At 39.4% G+C, this 15697-nt stretch overlaps 1 pseudogene; it reads right to left on the reverse strand.

The window, feature by feature from the left end:
* Positions 1–164: 164 nt before the first annotated feature.
* LOC147859161 (pentatricopeptide repeat-containing protein At4g18520, chloroplastic-like) lies at positions 165–14083 on the reverse strand (annotated as a pseudogene).
* Positions 14084–15697: the final 1614 nt, after the last annotated feature.

Here is a 15697-nt window from a genome sequence, read left to right on the forward strand (position 1 = left end):
AAGAAAAGAAGCAAAAACTAGCACTCCCTTACCGGCTAGGTCTCTCCCAGCAGGGCACTGCCGCATTCCCAAAAAGCAATGTATGGGTTTCTTCCATCATGTCACTGTCGCATCACTCGTGCTTTGCACTCGCTCAAAGGAAATGGGATTTGAACCCATGATACAAGAAGATTGTATGTTGATTTAGCAAACAAATGCCTTAAGCCCCTCAACCATACCTTCGGTTGGGATGGGGGATTCATCAAGCCCCCATCCCGAAGTGCGTGCGTGTGTGCCTACTTGGGCCAACATGCACCTATTCTTTCTTTCTTTATCATCTTTATTTCCCAGATCTACAAGGGTATCCTTCTTCTCACCTGCATCTTATTTTTTGGGTTTCCTATTTGTGCATGCTGCTTTAAGTAGTTTCATCTATCCACTTCTCCAGACGCAGTATCTTAAGTACCAATGATGGTGGCCACATCTGCTGGCATGTGATTTTTGAACGTAAAGTCAGGTCCTTGTATATAGGCGAAGCCATGGGCTCTTATTTTACAACAATAAAGACAGAATAGTTCCATTACTAACTAAGAACACACCAAATTCTCCTTTAAGTACTTCAACTACAATATAGGTAGAAAAAGTTGGTACAGAAAACCCTTCTGTATAAGGTTTGAAATGGTGAATTGGAGATTCCATAGATTATTTCATTTAAGGTCATGATGAAGGACATGGCTTACGATAATCGGCTTTAATTGTGTCGTTGAGCATTTAATTAGAACGTTATATGATGATTCAAATACTTTATCACGTCTGGAGATTTTTTGTTGAATTTCACAGAAGGTCGAGGAGATGCAGCAGACAGGAAAACCACAGGTCGCGTATGGCGCGAGCAGCGCGACCTCAGAAACAGGTGATCCCGACGCGCGCAGGAGGTCGACTGCGGGCCAACCGCTTACTTCATTTGCAGCTGGACTGCATACACGAGCAGGGGAGTCCAATGCACCCCCCCAATTTTCGCCTCATTTCAGTGATGAGACAGTTGACTTGTTGTTATAGGAGGAGGATCGAGTTGTGGTTTTGGGCGAGGTACAAAGGTTGGAAGTTTACTCCTTGGTAGTGCAGGTACAGGGTTTGAGATTAAATCGATCAGAACTTCGACATACTTTATACACGGCTTTCTCGGAGGAAGCGGATAAGATAATCAATATTCAATTCATGTCTCGGGGATGTTACCATGTGGAATTTGCAAGCGAGGAGGCAGTCACGAAACTACTAGCAATTAAGGAGGCGGGCGTGGAAGGTGCATGGATATCTTTTCATAAATGGTTTCATAATGTTAATGTAGATGACATATTACAGGATCAGGAGTCCAATATGGTGTTTACGGCGGTATTCCCCGGATTAAGGAAGGAATGGAGGAATGTTCTTCCTTGTATTGGGACATTGTTAGGTAAGGTCATTGGTATGCGTGAGGGATAGGTGGGTGGGGTACCCGCTGTTCGGTTGATTGCACCAAGATCTGTTCGGTTGCCGTCAACTATTACAGTACCTAACTTACTTATGAATAAATCACAGGTTGTGCAAAAGATATATTATCAAGGTTTACCTAATCAATGTTTTGTCTGTCGACAATTTGGTCATTTAGGTCGAGATTGTAAAAAGCGCCGGCCGAAGGATGAAGCACGTGCACCAAGTCAACCGAATGTTAATAATGAGGGCTGGTCTATAGTTGCTGCTAAACATGTTTTTAAACCGACTAGTAAGTTGGTTAAGCCAGTGTTATTACTTGAAGCTAATCCTTATCATTCCTTGCAGGAAACGGAAAAGGAGGTGGGGACTAGTAAAGTGGAGGGCGGTTTTTCCATCCCAGTTTTCACGAACGAGCAACATAATTTGAAAGACACATTTTCGAAGGTACAAGATGTGGAATCTGTTTTTAAGGTTAATAATCAATTTAGTAACGATAAACAAATATTTTTAGACCAAGTACAACAAATTGATACATCCGTTGCTTTCGAAGAGTTTAAAAAGGAAAATGAAGTGCTCAAAGTTGACCTCACACATGCTGAGATGAAGGGTGGCAATATAGTTGCTTTTACTACAGTTGATAAGTCATCTGATAGGGTTTCTAACATAGATAAACACATGCATGTGTGTGCACATAAGGTGACTGGGAAAGACATTTGGTCAAATAGGAGACAATTACCGGCCTCCGAAGATGGAATGAAGGGTAGAGACGTTGCACTGGCTGAAAGTAGAGTAGGAGTGCAAAACATGAATGATGGATAGATTAAATATTATTTCATGGAATGTACGGGGCTTGGGAGGCAAACATTACCTTAAAATAAGGAGTGTTTTCCGTCGTCAGTTAAGAAAGTTTGTCATAGGTAGAATTGATGTTCTTCTTATTCAAGAGCATCATTTAAATGATTGTCTCCTCGTTGTCTCTATGGGTTCTTTGGAAAGCTAGGTGCTCCAAGTTATACAATGATGAAGACATTCACGTTGTGGATCAGGTAAAGTCTTTTTGGAATTTATTAGTACATTCGGTTAAAGGTGAGTATGACAGGTATAAAGGCTATGGAAACACAGCCATTCGAAAAAGAAAGAGATTACAACGAGTTTGGTAAGCTATTCCTATAATGTTAGATGCAGGCACGGAGGTTAGGTGGAATTATGTGCCACCTCGTTGGTTGTTCCCGCCACCAGTACCATTATTATGGCGAACAACATGAGATAACAGGAAGGAGACGGTGGCGGCATGAAGGAAGCTTATTTTGATGTAGGTAAGATATACATATGCTAGAAGAAGATATGAGGAAATGGGATGATGTTATGGATGCTGAATCAGACTAGTATAAGAAGATTTTAGTGGTATGAGGCAGATTTCGTGTGACAATCAGAGACATCGACATGGTGGATGTGGACAGGTTGAAATAGGTTTAAGTTGTTTTGTGATTAGGATGACTGATGTTGGTGGGGGTTGTCGAAGATTACTAGGAGAAGGTGAGGATTTCTGTTTGTTTTCTACTCGTTTGTTGGTTGTTAGTGTAACAGGATTGTCGAATCGGAGATAGCGAGATGGTAGATTGGGACATGATGAATCCGTTTTTCTGTTTTTTGTGGTTAGGATGAGTGATGTTGGAGTGGGGGCTGAAGTAGATTATTATGAGAAGGTGAGGAATGGTTTTCGCTCATTTTTTGTTGTGATTACAGGGCCGCGTTAATCGGTGAGATGGAATCGGGGAAGCAAGATACCCCAGATATGGGCTGACTTAAGACAGATATTATGGTTCTCATAGGTTGCGGGATGATGGCAGTGGGATTTGAAGCAACTTTGTCATGGTGTGAGGATGAGTGGTGTTGGTGCGAGGGCTGAAGCAGATCAGGAGGGGAGAGGAATCATTGTTCACTTATTTTGTTGTTAATTGCACAAGATATTGGCGGTACTCGGCGAGATGGTGGATGTGGATTGATTGAAGCAATTTGTTTGTTTTTAGGAGTGATGATGGTGGGGGGGACAGAAGCAAATCATGAGGGGATGAGGAACCATTATTCACTTGTTTTTGTTGTTATTTGTATAGGTCAGAGGTGGTATTCGGCGAGATGGTGGATGTGGTTTGATTGAAGCAATTTCTCTGTTTTTAGGAGTGACGATGGTGCGGGGGCAAATCATGAGGGGATGAGGAACAATTTCTCATTTTTGTTGATTCATTGCACAGGACATTGGTGGTATTCGGCGAGATGGTGGATGTGGACTAAAGGAAGCAATGTGTCTATTTTAGGAGTGATGGTGGTGGGGGGGATCGAAGCAGCTCATGAGGGGATGAGGAATTTTTTTACTTATTTTGTTGTTAATTCCACAGGACATTGGTGGCATTCGGCGAGATGGTGGAGGTGGATTGAATGAAGCAATTTGGTTGTTTTTAGGAGTGATGATGGTGAGGGGGGCGAAGCACATCATGAAGGGAGAGTGAATAAGTTGTGGGGATCGAAGCAAATGGGGTGAGAGGTGGAGATTAGTATAGTACATTTCATTTTCATGGTCTGTTTTTTTCTCCCCAACAGTTTTTACAAATGCTGGAATCAGTTCAGATCTGTTTGCAACTGTTTCTGTTGGGATGGTGAATCTTCTTACATCTCCACACCTGACACATATGATTGGAAAGACGGAGGACATGGAATATCATGTGAAATATAAGTTTTCTATGGAGTTATGTTCTAAGAGCCCGAAATTTTGTTTTCTGCAGTAGATCATTGGAATCAATGTTGTGTTTTATGGCTGTTTTTTTTCCCAACAGTTTTTACAAATGCTAGAATCAGTTCAGATATACTGGTGGAGATGAAACAATATTATGTACTATTTGTATACTACCTTCGGGCTTTTTATTAATACCAATGGAGCATATGTTTTATGGTTAAAAAAAAAAAACTTTATCACGTCTCTTCAATGCGAATACAATAATGATCGTGGCGATCTCCCCTGGTACCCACTAGTACATCAGAATCCAATTAGTCATGAACATCATGAGGTGCTACTTTTCACAAATCCCAGCATACTCCCGATTGGGATAGGTAGGCCCCTTCTAGGGCTTTCCCCTCCTCTGAGTCGTACGTGAAAGTTTCCCTTCATACGACTCGAATGCATTCCTAGAGGCCCTCCCCTATAACGTGTCTACAGGCACTTGGAGATGAAGGGCATTCCTAGTTCATGCGTGAGCGTCCATAGCACCAGATTTTGGATTGATTGGCGGCAATCCAGCTGGCTCATTTTACGCCAACACAAACAGAAAAATCTTTTTGCTTGCCTCAAGCCACTTACCGTGTGGCTCGCGGCGAGCGGAGAGCGACCGTGACCAGTGGAGTCAAAACGCGCACTACATCCGTAGCAAACAAACAAACAAACAAAAGGGATGTAGTTCCGGCGCGCTCGTAGGTTGAGGGCTTTCATCGTGCGTCTGTGCGTGCTAGGTTGTTGGCCAAGACTAGTTACTAGTCCGCCAATTTCTTTCTAGATCTCCATACTTCCATACCGTCACAATCTTATGAAAAAAGGTGGCAGGTTGTTCATCTTTCTTAGAGCGTTGTTTTGCCCCTCTATGTTGCTGCTTAAAGCCTTTATGCTTCCCTCAATTAATTTATATATATATATATGCATATGTAGGGAGAGGGACATTCTGTAATGCTATTAAAAAAACCTGAATATGCATTTGAGGAAATGATCCCCACATGCTCTAACATCCCAAAATTCCACATGAGAATACCTTTAAGCTTCTTTATATAGGCTTTCACCCCATCTCTATTATCAAACATGAAAGCATTGCGCATATTCCAATTGTGTTGTAGACCCCCAATAACATAAAAATTGGAACAATATCTCCATCTCATCATTTGATCCATTTTGAACACATTGAGAAAAAAACCCACTGTTGAGGTCTCAAACAACATGTTAAAAGTTGCCAAATGTCCGATAAGTACTTCCAAATGGTACACGCTATAGGACATTTAATGAACCTATGTGTGTACTATCCTCCAATGGAACGGTGCAAAAGAAACAAGTGTCGGACCCTAGTCCTTGTCACTTTAAGGCCGAAACTAATGGGAGCCCACCAATCATGACTCTCCATATGAATACCTTTGCACGAAATGGTAGATGGGAATGCCAACTACGTTGTAATATTTTCCACCACCTTGCATCTTACTTACATACATTCCACAACTTCATTGCTTCAGGAGATAGCCAAGATAATGATGTCATCGCATGATCATACAATATATTTGTAGTGACCTGTAACAAGCGTGTACCATCTTGTAACCGTCAATCCACCCAATGTGCAAAATTTGTTTTCAATGACAAAGATCCTTGCAACAATGGTATATCTTGTAATTTCTCCCAAATCAATCCATAATTTGGGGGAATACATAACCATCGCTTGGCATCTTCAAAATGCGACAACCTTTGAGATTCATTATCAACCACATCTTCCAAATGTACAATCCCCAATCGAAATAAACGATTGAATTGAGATCTCAACTTCTCTTTCCCATGCCAAAACAACACGCAAGAAGAAACAAGCAATTCATTTTGTAATGAATTACAATATTCTCGATCACTTGATGATCCCCATTCAAAAAGAGATAATGCATCTTGCCACAATCTTACCAAATGTTGTCCACATACAAAATGTCAAATCTTTAGAGGAATACTTCCATTGAGTAATGACCACCAGGATGCTTGAATCTTTGTTTTCCCGTACACCAATCCTTCATGCTCAATAAAATATTGCATCATAGATATCAATGGTTGATCTTGTTGACATATATCTCGTAATAATGCAAATCTACAAGCCATCAAATGCCTTTCCAAATCCAATATTGTTGCACCACCTAACCTTTTAGGAGTAGCCAAATGGTCCCATGAAATTCATGCAACTCCCATCATTTCTCCCTTCCGCCACAACATGAACCGAACAGGTCGTAAAATGTTTTGTAATGCCTTCTTAGTCCAAGGTAGTAAAGGCAAAAAATATAATAACATGGGTATCAAGATACATTGCACCACTTTGAGTCGTACATGAAACGGCCATAATTGAGACTTCCAATACATAAATTTGTCCTTCAATTTACCACCAATCCAATCAATCAATTGAACATTTGTAACATCAACCCCCAATGGATAACCCAAATGTTGATAAATTGATCCTCGTGTAATCCCTGGCCCAAATCAATCCATAATTTGGGGGAATACATAACCATTGCTTGGCATCTTCAAAATCCGACAACCTTTGAGATTCATTATCAACCACATCTTCTAAATGTACAATCCCCAATCGAAATAAACGATTGAATTGAGATCTCAACTTCTCTTTCCCATGCCAAAACAACATGCAAGAAGAAACAAGCAATTCATTTTGTAATGAATTACAATATTCTCTCTCTCTCTCTCTCTAGTGAAAAATACACAATTATATGTATGGATCAATGAATATGTGTGAAAAATACTAATACTTACATTAGAATTGGGGGGGGGGGTATATGACAATGGAGAGTAGAGTGCATATGATCACCCACTAACTGCATTGGGAGTGGAACGTGTGTGTTGACTTGATAATACGTACAGTATGATGAACACGCCTTTGAAATGAAAGAATTCCCACTTGCTCTTATCAACGAAATCACCACATTCATATGTGCTCTCCCTTCAAAATTTGTCAGACATGCTTTGACTCCATGTTTGCCATCACATACAAAAGCATTTGCGCATATCCTAGTTCAGACGCAATTCTTAATACCTCAGAAATAGGAGTTCATCGATCTCCCTCTCTGATTTTGGGCCGACTTGTGTGAATTGTGCCAACACCCATTGTCTGGGCGTTGCGCTTCAACAAACTCCGAACTTCTTTGAGATCGATCCTCAACAGTTATGCCCTCCACCTCTTTGACCCCAAAACGAAACAATCAATTAAGCTAAGAGTGAAATCTATCCTTTCCAAGCCAATAAAATAACCAAGCTGACTTAAGTACTCTTTTTGCAAAGAATTACAATAATTTCAACTAGATTATGGTTTCCATACATATAATGAGGGTGATCCATGGCATGAGACAACCAATTGTTGAACACACGATGAGCGAGGAATCCTAATTGGAATATATATGTTCAATAATTGCCCCCTTGAAACCTTAATCTTTGTCTTCCTAAATGTTATACCCTCATTCTCAATGAAATGTCAAACAACGGTTATCCATGGTTTGAGTCTAAATACATGTCTTGCGATAATAAAAATCTACGAGCCATCATAAGCATAGAGAAATCCAATATTCCAAACCGCCCAAAGTATTTAGAGGTTGCTAGATGGTTCCACACAACCCATGTGATTTCCATGTGGTAGGTCCACGTGGCCCATCACATGGTTACTTCATTACGAATGTCTTTCGTAATGATGATCTCATGGTGGCATCGTAATCATGTAACGAGTGAGGAATGTTGGATGTGTGTGTCATTGGGGCGACCTCAGATGAAGTGGATCAAGCCCTTACACTCACAACATCATTGTGGTTATGCGTGTTTCATTGTTATATATCACAAAATCAAGGTGACCAACGAGGATAACAATAACAAAAATTTGTTGAAAAAGGATGATGACTACGCCATTCTGACAAAATGTGAGGACGGCCACCAAGATCCTTACTCCGAAAGACAACCATCGATCAATTAACATAATGTAACACATATATGTTCATGACATGTATACGATTACATATGTGTATATAAAAGAATTGTTAAGCAATTTAACATAACCAACGAATGATGTAATCGAGATACATAATTGAGGCATATAGCTTCTATGCACACGTAACACCCAAAAATAAGGGTAAACATATTACGCAATCGAGGTATTGACCTCTTACGCATACGACACCGATCGCATATCAAACACATGATAATTGAGGTATTGACCTCATACGCATACGACACAAATCGTATATCAAATACATGGCAATTGAGGTATTGACCTCATGCACATACATGTGTACGTTTCATACAACCAACCGATTACCACTACAACATATTTCAATAATTGAAAATAGTCATCATGACATAAACATGATTACAATGAGAGAAGAAAAAATAGAAAAAAAAATTAAGGGAAGTACCAATGTTTCTTTGTTGACATGTGTTTGGATCAATCTCGAACGAATATCGATCGATCACCATCCAAAACAGAAAAAAAAAATCAACAACGAAAACATTAGAAAAAATGCTTGGATACCAACTGTTAGAGCTTATTCCTAATGTAAGCATTAGATAAGGAAATATAATGTAAATATATATAGAGAAGAGAGAGAAAGAAGGTCGTTGATCCACCTGATCACCCCCGAGCAAAGGGATCGAGACGGACTCAAGCCTCGATCGGCATCCCATACCATCATTGTGGCATCGAGTCGTACCTGGTACTAGCGTGCTCACAACAAAAGTTTGATCACCATTTAAGCACAATCTTGACGTAGTCGAATGATGTCTCAATGAGGGTAGCTAGCCCTCATATTTATAGCCAGACCTAAGGCCCCCAAGCAAGTTCACACTTGGCCCTTATGGGTTGTCCCAATTCCTAGGATTAAAATTAATCCTCTTGTATTTACACTCTCGTGTAACCCTCACACTTTATCCACATGTATAGAATATTGTGGTACAATCTTACCACGGGATATTATATGGTCATGCGCGTAACAATGTACACCCACAATGTCACCATTAGTTACAAGCCTTGGTAATATGAAACCTTTTGCTCAATATGTGCTCTTTAATGTAACCTAGTTATGTGCTAGAGCATGTATATAACTATAATGTTATCAATGCACAAACATTCCCTTACATGAGAATCCCTTATATGGTCATGCGCGTAACAATGTACACCCACAATGTCACCATTAGTTACAAGCCTTGGTAATATGAAACCTTTTGCTCAATATGTGCTCTTTAATGTAACCTAGTTATGTGCTAGAGCATGTATATAACTATAATGTTATCAATGCACAAACATTCCCTTACATGAGAATCCCTTATATGGTCATGCGCGTAACAATGTACACCCACAATGTCACCATTAGTTACAAGCCTTGGTAATATGAAACCTTTTGCTCAATATGTGCTCTTTAATGTAACCTAGTTATGTGCTAGAGCATGTATATAACTATAATGTTATCAATGCACAAACATTCCCTTACATGAGAATCCCTTATATGGTCATGCGCGTAACAATGTACACCCACAATGTCACCATTAGTTACAAGCCTTGGTAATATGAAACCTTTTGCTCAATATGTGCTCTTTAATGTAACCTAGTTATGTGCTAGAGCATGTATATAACTATAATGTTATCAATGCACAAACATTCCCTTACATGAGAATCCCTTATATGGTCATGCACGTAACAATGTACACCCACAATGTCACCATTAGTTACAAGCCTTGGTAATATGAAACCTTTTGCTCAATATGTGCTCTTTAATGTAACCTAGTTATGTGCTAGAGCACGTATATAACTATGATGTTATCAATGCACAAACATTCCCTTACATGAGAATCCCTTATATGGTCATGCGCGTAACAATGTACACCCACAATGTCACCATTAGTTACAAGCCTTGGTAATATGAAACCTTTTGCTCAATATGTGCTCTTTAATGTAACCTAGTTATGTGCTAGAGCATGTATATAACTATAATGTTATCAATGCACAAACATTCCCTTACATGAGAATCCCTTATATGGTCATGCGCGTAACAATGTACACCCACAATGTCACCATTAGTTACAAGCCTTGGTAATATGAAACCTTTTGCTCAATATGTGCTCTTTAATGTAACCTAGTTATGTGCTAGAGCATGTATATAACTATGATGTTATCAATGCACAAACATCCCCTTACATGAGAATCAACCCATATTGTTAAGTTGTAAAGCACAAGGTTTACCGTAACAAACACATGCTTGTCCACTTGATGAGGTAAGCATGCATTACAATTGTTTTTTTGTATCAAAATGATTATGCGAACCTGTGAGATCATCTAACACTATAAACTCTTACAAATAGTATCATGTTCCAATAACTGAAATGTCTTTGCTTTCCCCTTAAGCAATGTGAATCTCGATGACTTTCGCATATAGTGTGTCAAGGGACAACATTGAGAATTTTATTTTTTTCCCAAAAAAGGAGCTACATGCCCATTAGTTAGGTACAATTGGAATTACATATAAAGCTTCGAGTATAATGCTTTTGCATTGATTAGTGCCTTGTTAGGTGTTATATTGGTCTTAAAAACATAAAAAGGAAGAGAATCATTTTCTAATTGATAACAATAACCAAGTGAATGTGAGTTCACTTCCCACAGAATGTTGTATGCAAAGAGGTGAATTGCCACAACAATAAACCTCTACACTTGAATATGACCCAGTGCCCACCATACCACTTCAGCTATAAAAGAGGAATGCATTTCAAGCACGCCAATTGTGCTACATTTTCGATATCTAAGACAATACAAAACAAATGTGTGATGTTAAGAAGTAGCAATTCTGATCCATGAGCAAAATACCCACTAGAAAGAGGAGAACGCAATTCGCGTTACAAGACAAGGAGTCTACAACAATGTTCACTTGTTTGGACATCAATTAAGAACACCTCAGATGTTTCATAACATGCCCTTACCCAATTATATATATAAAAGGGGAGAATGCCTTGTACAAGATCACATCTCATGGGTCATTTTGGCCCACAAAGGACACTGATATGACATCACTGTCATCTCTCTCAACCATTTCTTTGAGAATATTCAATTTGGAGAACGGCCCGCGGACTAAGGCAGCCGTAATAATAATTACATTAGAACCATTGGTGGTATTTGCTATGAGCATTTGAGTGCAAAAAATGGGAGAGCTTGAAATCAAACAACCTTCCCTTGTACTTTGGTCGGTCGTATTGAATGTCAGTCAAGTAAACGTTACTTAACATCTTGTAGAACTCAATAGTCTAACATGTCATTGTCATCTGTCTTTTCTCCCATTGAATCATCCATTTGAGACAATTTATTAAGCACACATCCAAACATTACCAGTGATAGCTAAGCAAGAGCCGTTGATATCAACGCTACCCGTCACCAATTATGCGGTTCATTCAAAGTGTTTCTTGAGCTAAATCACCCACTGACCACACATACAAATACATGTCTCAGTCTATTGCATTCATTGATACATAAACAAACAACCTATATGAAGGATCCTGTTCCTTCCCCCAAATGTTCATTCATAGAGACAATCAATTGACTTGCCATCAGGATTGCATTTTTGCCTTTAGCAAAATGAGGAATTTTCCTTCCCCTAGTACTTAGTGCACAAAAAACATTGTTATCTTATCACAATGCATACTTGTGAGAGAAAACCAGAAAGTATAGTTATCATATAGAGCTATGTCCACATGGTTCCTAAACTTCCAACGAGTCCATCTCTAGTGACATATGTCACTGCTATTGACCTCCATGCCGAGGTTCTCTTTCCTCTCATAATACACTTCTCTAATCTCCCTCAAAAACACGCTCCCATTAGCATTGCCACTTGCTTTAAATCACCCATATTTTTAGGTTCATCTCTTACAAGAAGCGTGATCAAGCCTTATGGCCTCAATGTTTTGTGCATCTTCTTGCATACCTGCACTTACAAAGATATCAACCATAAGGACATAAGCTTGAGGAACACCAATCTCTAGTTGTACTACTTGATCAAAAGCCAACAAGCCAAGCTTCAAATTTCCCCATTTTCTACAAGAAGCTAGAAGTGCAATCCAAATGTCAGGATAGTGCAAAGATGGCAAAACCTTAATCACTGACATTGCCTCGTCAAAAAGACCAGCAGAACCAAAACCCATCACCATGCAAGTATGATGATGGGCATATTGTGTTATTGTACCGTATTTATTCACCATGATATTATTGAAAAGAAGTTGTGCCTCGCCAAATAACCCTGACCGACCACATGCACTGAGCACAGAAAGTAAAGTGACCCCATCTGGAGAGAGACCCTCACTCTGCATTTGTTCTACACAATTCAGTGCTTCGCGGGCTCGTCCCTCTTGGGCATATCCAGTGATTAATGCTGACCATGACACTACATTTCGAAGAGGAAGTTCATCAAGAACTTGACGTGCTTTTGCAAGACCACCACATTTGGTATACATATCAATCAAAGCACTCCCCACGACTACATTTCTTCTCAAGACCCCAGTTTCCATAATCTCATCGTGGATACTTTCTCCCTTGCCAATAGCGCCAGAGCTACCACAAGCTTTCAAGATGGAAACAAATGTGACTTCATCTGGAGAGAGACCCTCATTTTCCATCCGTTCGAAACAATTCAATGCTTCATTGGCGTGGCCTTGCTGGGCATACCCTGAGATCAGTGCCGACCAAGTGACCACATCTCGAAAGGGTAGTTGTTCGAGCAGCTTTTGTGCTTTTGCAAGCTCTCCACATTTAGCATACATATCCACCAGGGCAGTGCCGAGCACAACGTCATTCTTAAGCAATCCCTTTCTTATAATCTCTTCATGGATTCGTTTCCCTTTATTTGTAGCTCCTATGTTCCCGCAAGCCTTCAAGATGAGAAGCAAAGTGACCACATTTGGTGAGATGCCTTCTGATTGCATTCGCTCAAAACATTCAAGAGCTTTGTGGCATTGATCTGATTGGGAATATCCAGCAATTAATGCCGACCAAGAGACCACATCTCGAACCCGAAGTTCTTCAAGTACTTCTTGAGCTTTAGCAAGCATGTTGCATTTAGCATACATATCCACGAGAGCATTCCCAAGAGACGCATCCTTCTCTAAGAGACCGTTACTAGAAATTTCTTTGTGTATGATCTCTCCCCATGCTATGGAGCCTATTCTTCCACATACCTTCAGTATACATATGAAAGTGACCACATTTGGAGATATACCTTCATTTTTCATAGATTCGAAACATCTGATAGCATCATGGCCACCATATTCAGCATAGCCAGCAATAATTGAAGACCAAGATACTACATCCCTCGATGGAAGCTCTCTAAGAACTTGTTCGGCTTTTGAAATCATGCCAAATTTCACATACATATCAACCAAAGCATTACCAAGGACCACATCATTATTGAGAAAACCATATCTGACAATCTCATCGTGGATTTGATTACCTTTATCTATACATATTAATCTTCCACATGCCTTCAAGACACAAGTGAAGGTGAATGCATCTGGAAAGAAACCTTCATTCTTCATGCAGTCAAAAGCGAGCAAGGCTTGATGACATAGTTTCTGATGGGTATACCCTGCTATCATTGCATTCCAAGATACCACGTTTCTAACATGGATTTGTTCAAACACTTCTATAGCATTATCAATGGCATCACATTTGGCATACATGCTGATTAAGGTGTTGGCTATGTAATGGGTCTTCTCGAGCAACCCTCTTCTGCGCAGAATGATATCATGGTGGATTCTTCTACCTCTGTTCACATCCTTCTTCTTTGCACAATCCTTGAGCAAAGCAGCAAAAAAGGAAGCTTCCTTGTTCATCCTTGAGCTTCTTTCTTCTATCTCGACTGTTGTCTCTTATGGCTTTTTGCTATTTCCCCAAATGCCCTTATTCCATATAATGGCTATTTCCCAAGATGCCCTTATGGCATAAATATAATGGCTATTTCCCAAAATGCCCTTATTGCATACCATGGCTATTTTCTCGAAATGCACTTATTGCATATAATGGTGATTTTCCCGAAATACCCTTATTGCATATAAAGGCTATTTCCTCTAAATGCCCTTTTTGCATGTAAAATGTTATTTCTTCTAAATGCCCTTGTTGTTTATACACTTCTATTTCCAATGATAGCCCTATGTTTGTGCTTGTATTCTCAAGATGCTCGTATGTCCATCGATCATATTTCTCAACATGCCCTTATAGTTTCTAACCATCTGCCACGACATTCTTATGTTCATGAATTGTTCCCTAGCTCGTTTAGTCTTACTATTCCCCAATATGCCTCGTATCTATTATTGTTTCTTAACTAAGTGAATTATTATTCCCCCCCCCCCCCCTCCCCCAACGCCCTTTGTTCATCGAATACATTGTTTCACGCAGTCCGTGAGACTCCTCTAGCACAATTTCTCTTACTATTTCCAAAATTTTCTTGTATTCCCCCAATATCAATCATGTTTATGATTGTTGCCTTGGCTTCCTTTTTATTTCCCGGCATATCATTTGTATGGATATTTTCTGTTATTCTTTATGAAAGTTTCTCTCATTCTCAACAAAATGAAACGGAAATGGGCTAGTTAAATACAAATTTATTTGTGGTAATGACTACTTTGATCGTAACCCACTAATCTCTCTTGTAATTGCATCAATTGGGCCCTAGTGTCTTTACTAATTCTGGCCAAAATCATCAAGGGTGAATGAATGTGACAACCAAGTATGTGAATGCATGGGTATCAGTAATGCTGACAACATCTCTAGTACAATGATTTGAAACTTCACTAATTAGAAGCGAACGTAGAATGATGTCGCAACAATTGTATTAGTCATTATAAGACTATGTTGATTGAAGCTCCGTGAACACATAAATGAACCTCTAGTCTACTCTTCAAAATTTAAAATACACTTTAAGTAATAGAAGCAACTCCAAGAACATTGCAACAAGCAATGATTTTGGGGTCCCATCACACAATTGGCACACATACCTCGAGTGTAATCTCTTAGAGGACGTCAAATTTGGAAATAACTTCCCAAAATTAAATAAAAACAAATGTTGTCAATGTACAAGTTTGATCAACAAGCGAGGGTTAAGAAGTTAGATGTGATAAATGTTTTCACATTATCTCTCCTCCCATGGATACACATAAACACATCAAAGCTCCCTAGAGTGGGATGTTCACATGAGTAATCCCATTGTCCACTCTCATAGAAGTTTATTATATTCTTAGTTGACTTCCTCAAATTGAAACAAAATTTTCCATTCCAATGCATTCAACAACCATGCTTATTTGCCTTGATTTCCTTAAATTCCCTAATTGTCCTCTTTAAGTGTTATTTTGTTGTTAAAGATGGGTCATGATGGTTATGATGGTAATTTCCTTTGCTCCTATAGCTCATTGGTTGTCATGTTGTTGTTGCTACTCTTTTGAGACATTCAT

This window comes from Azolla caroliniana, unplaced genomic scaffold, assembly GCF_043228905.1.
Source record: "Azolla caroliniana isolate FFs.n. ecotype wild unplaced genomic scaffold, voAzoCaro1.0.p SCAF_10, whole genome shotgun sequence".
Lineage (NCBI taxonomy): Eukaryota > Viridiplantae > Streptophyta > Polypodiopsida > Salviniales > Salviniaceae > Azolla > Azolla caroliniana.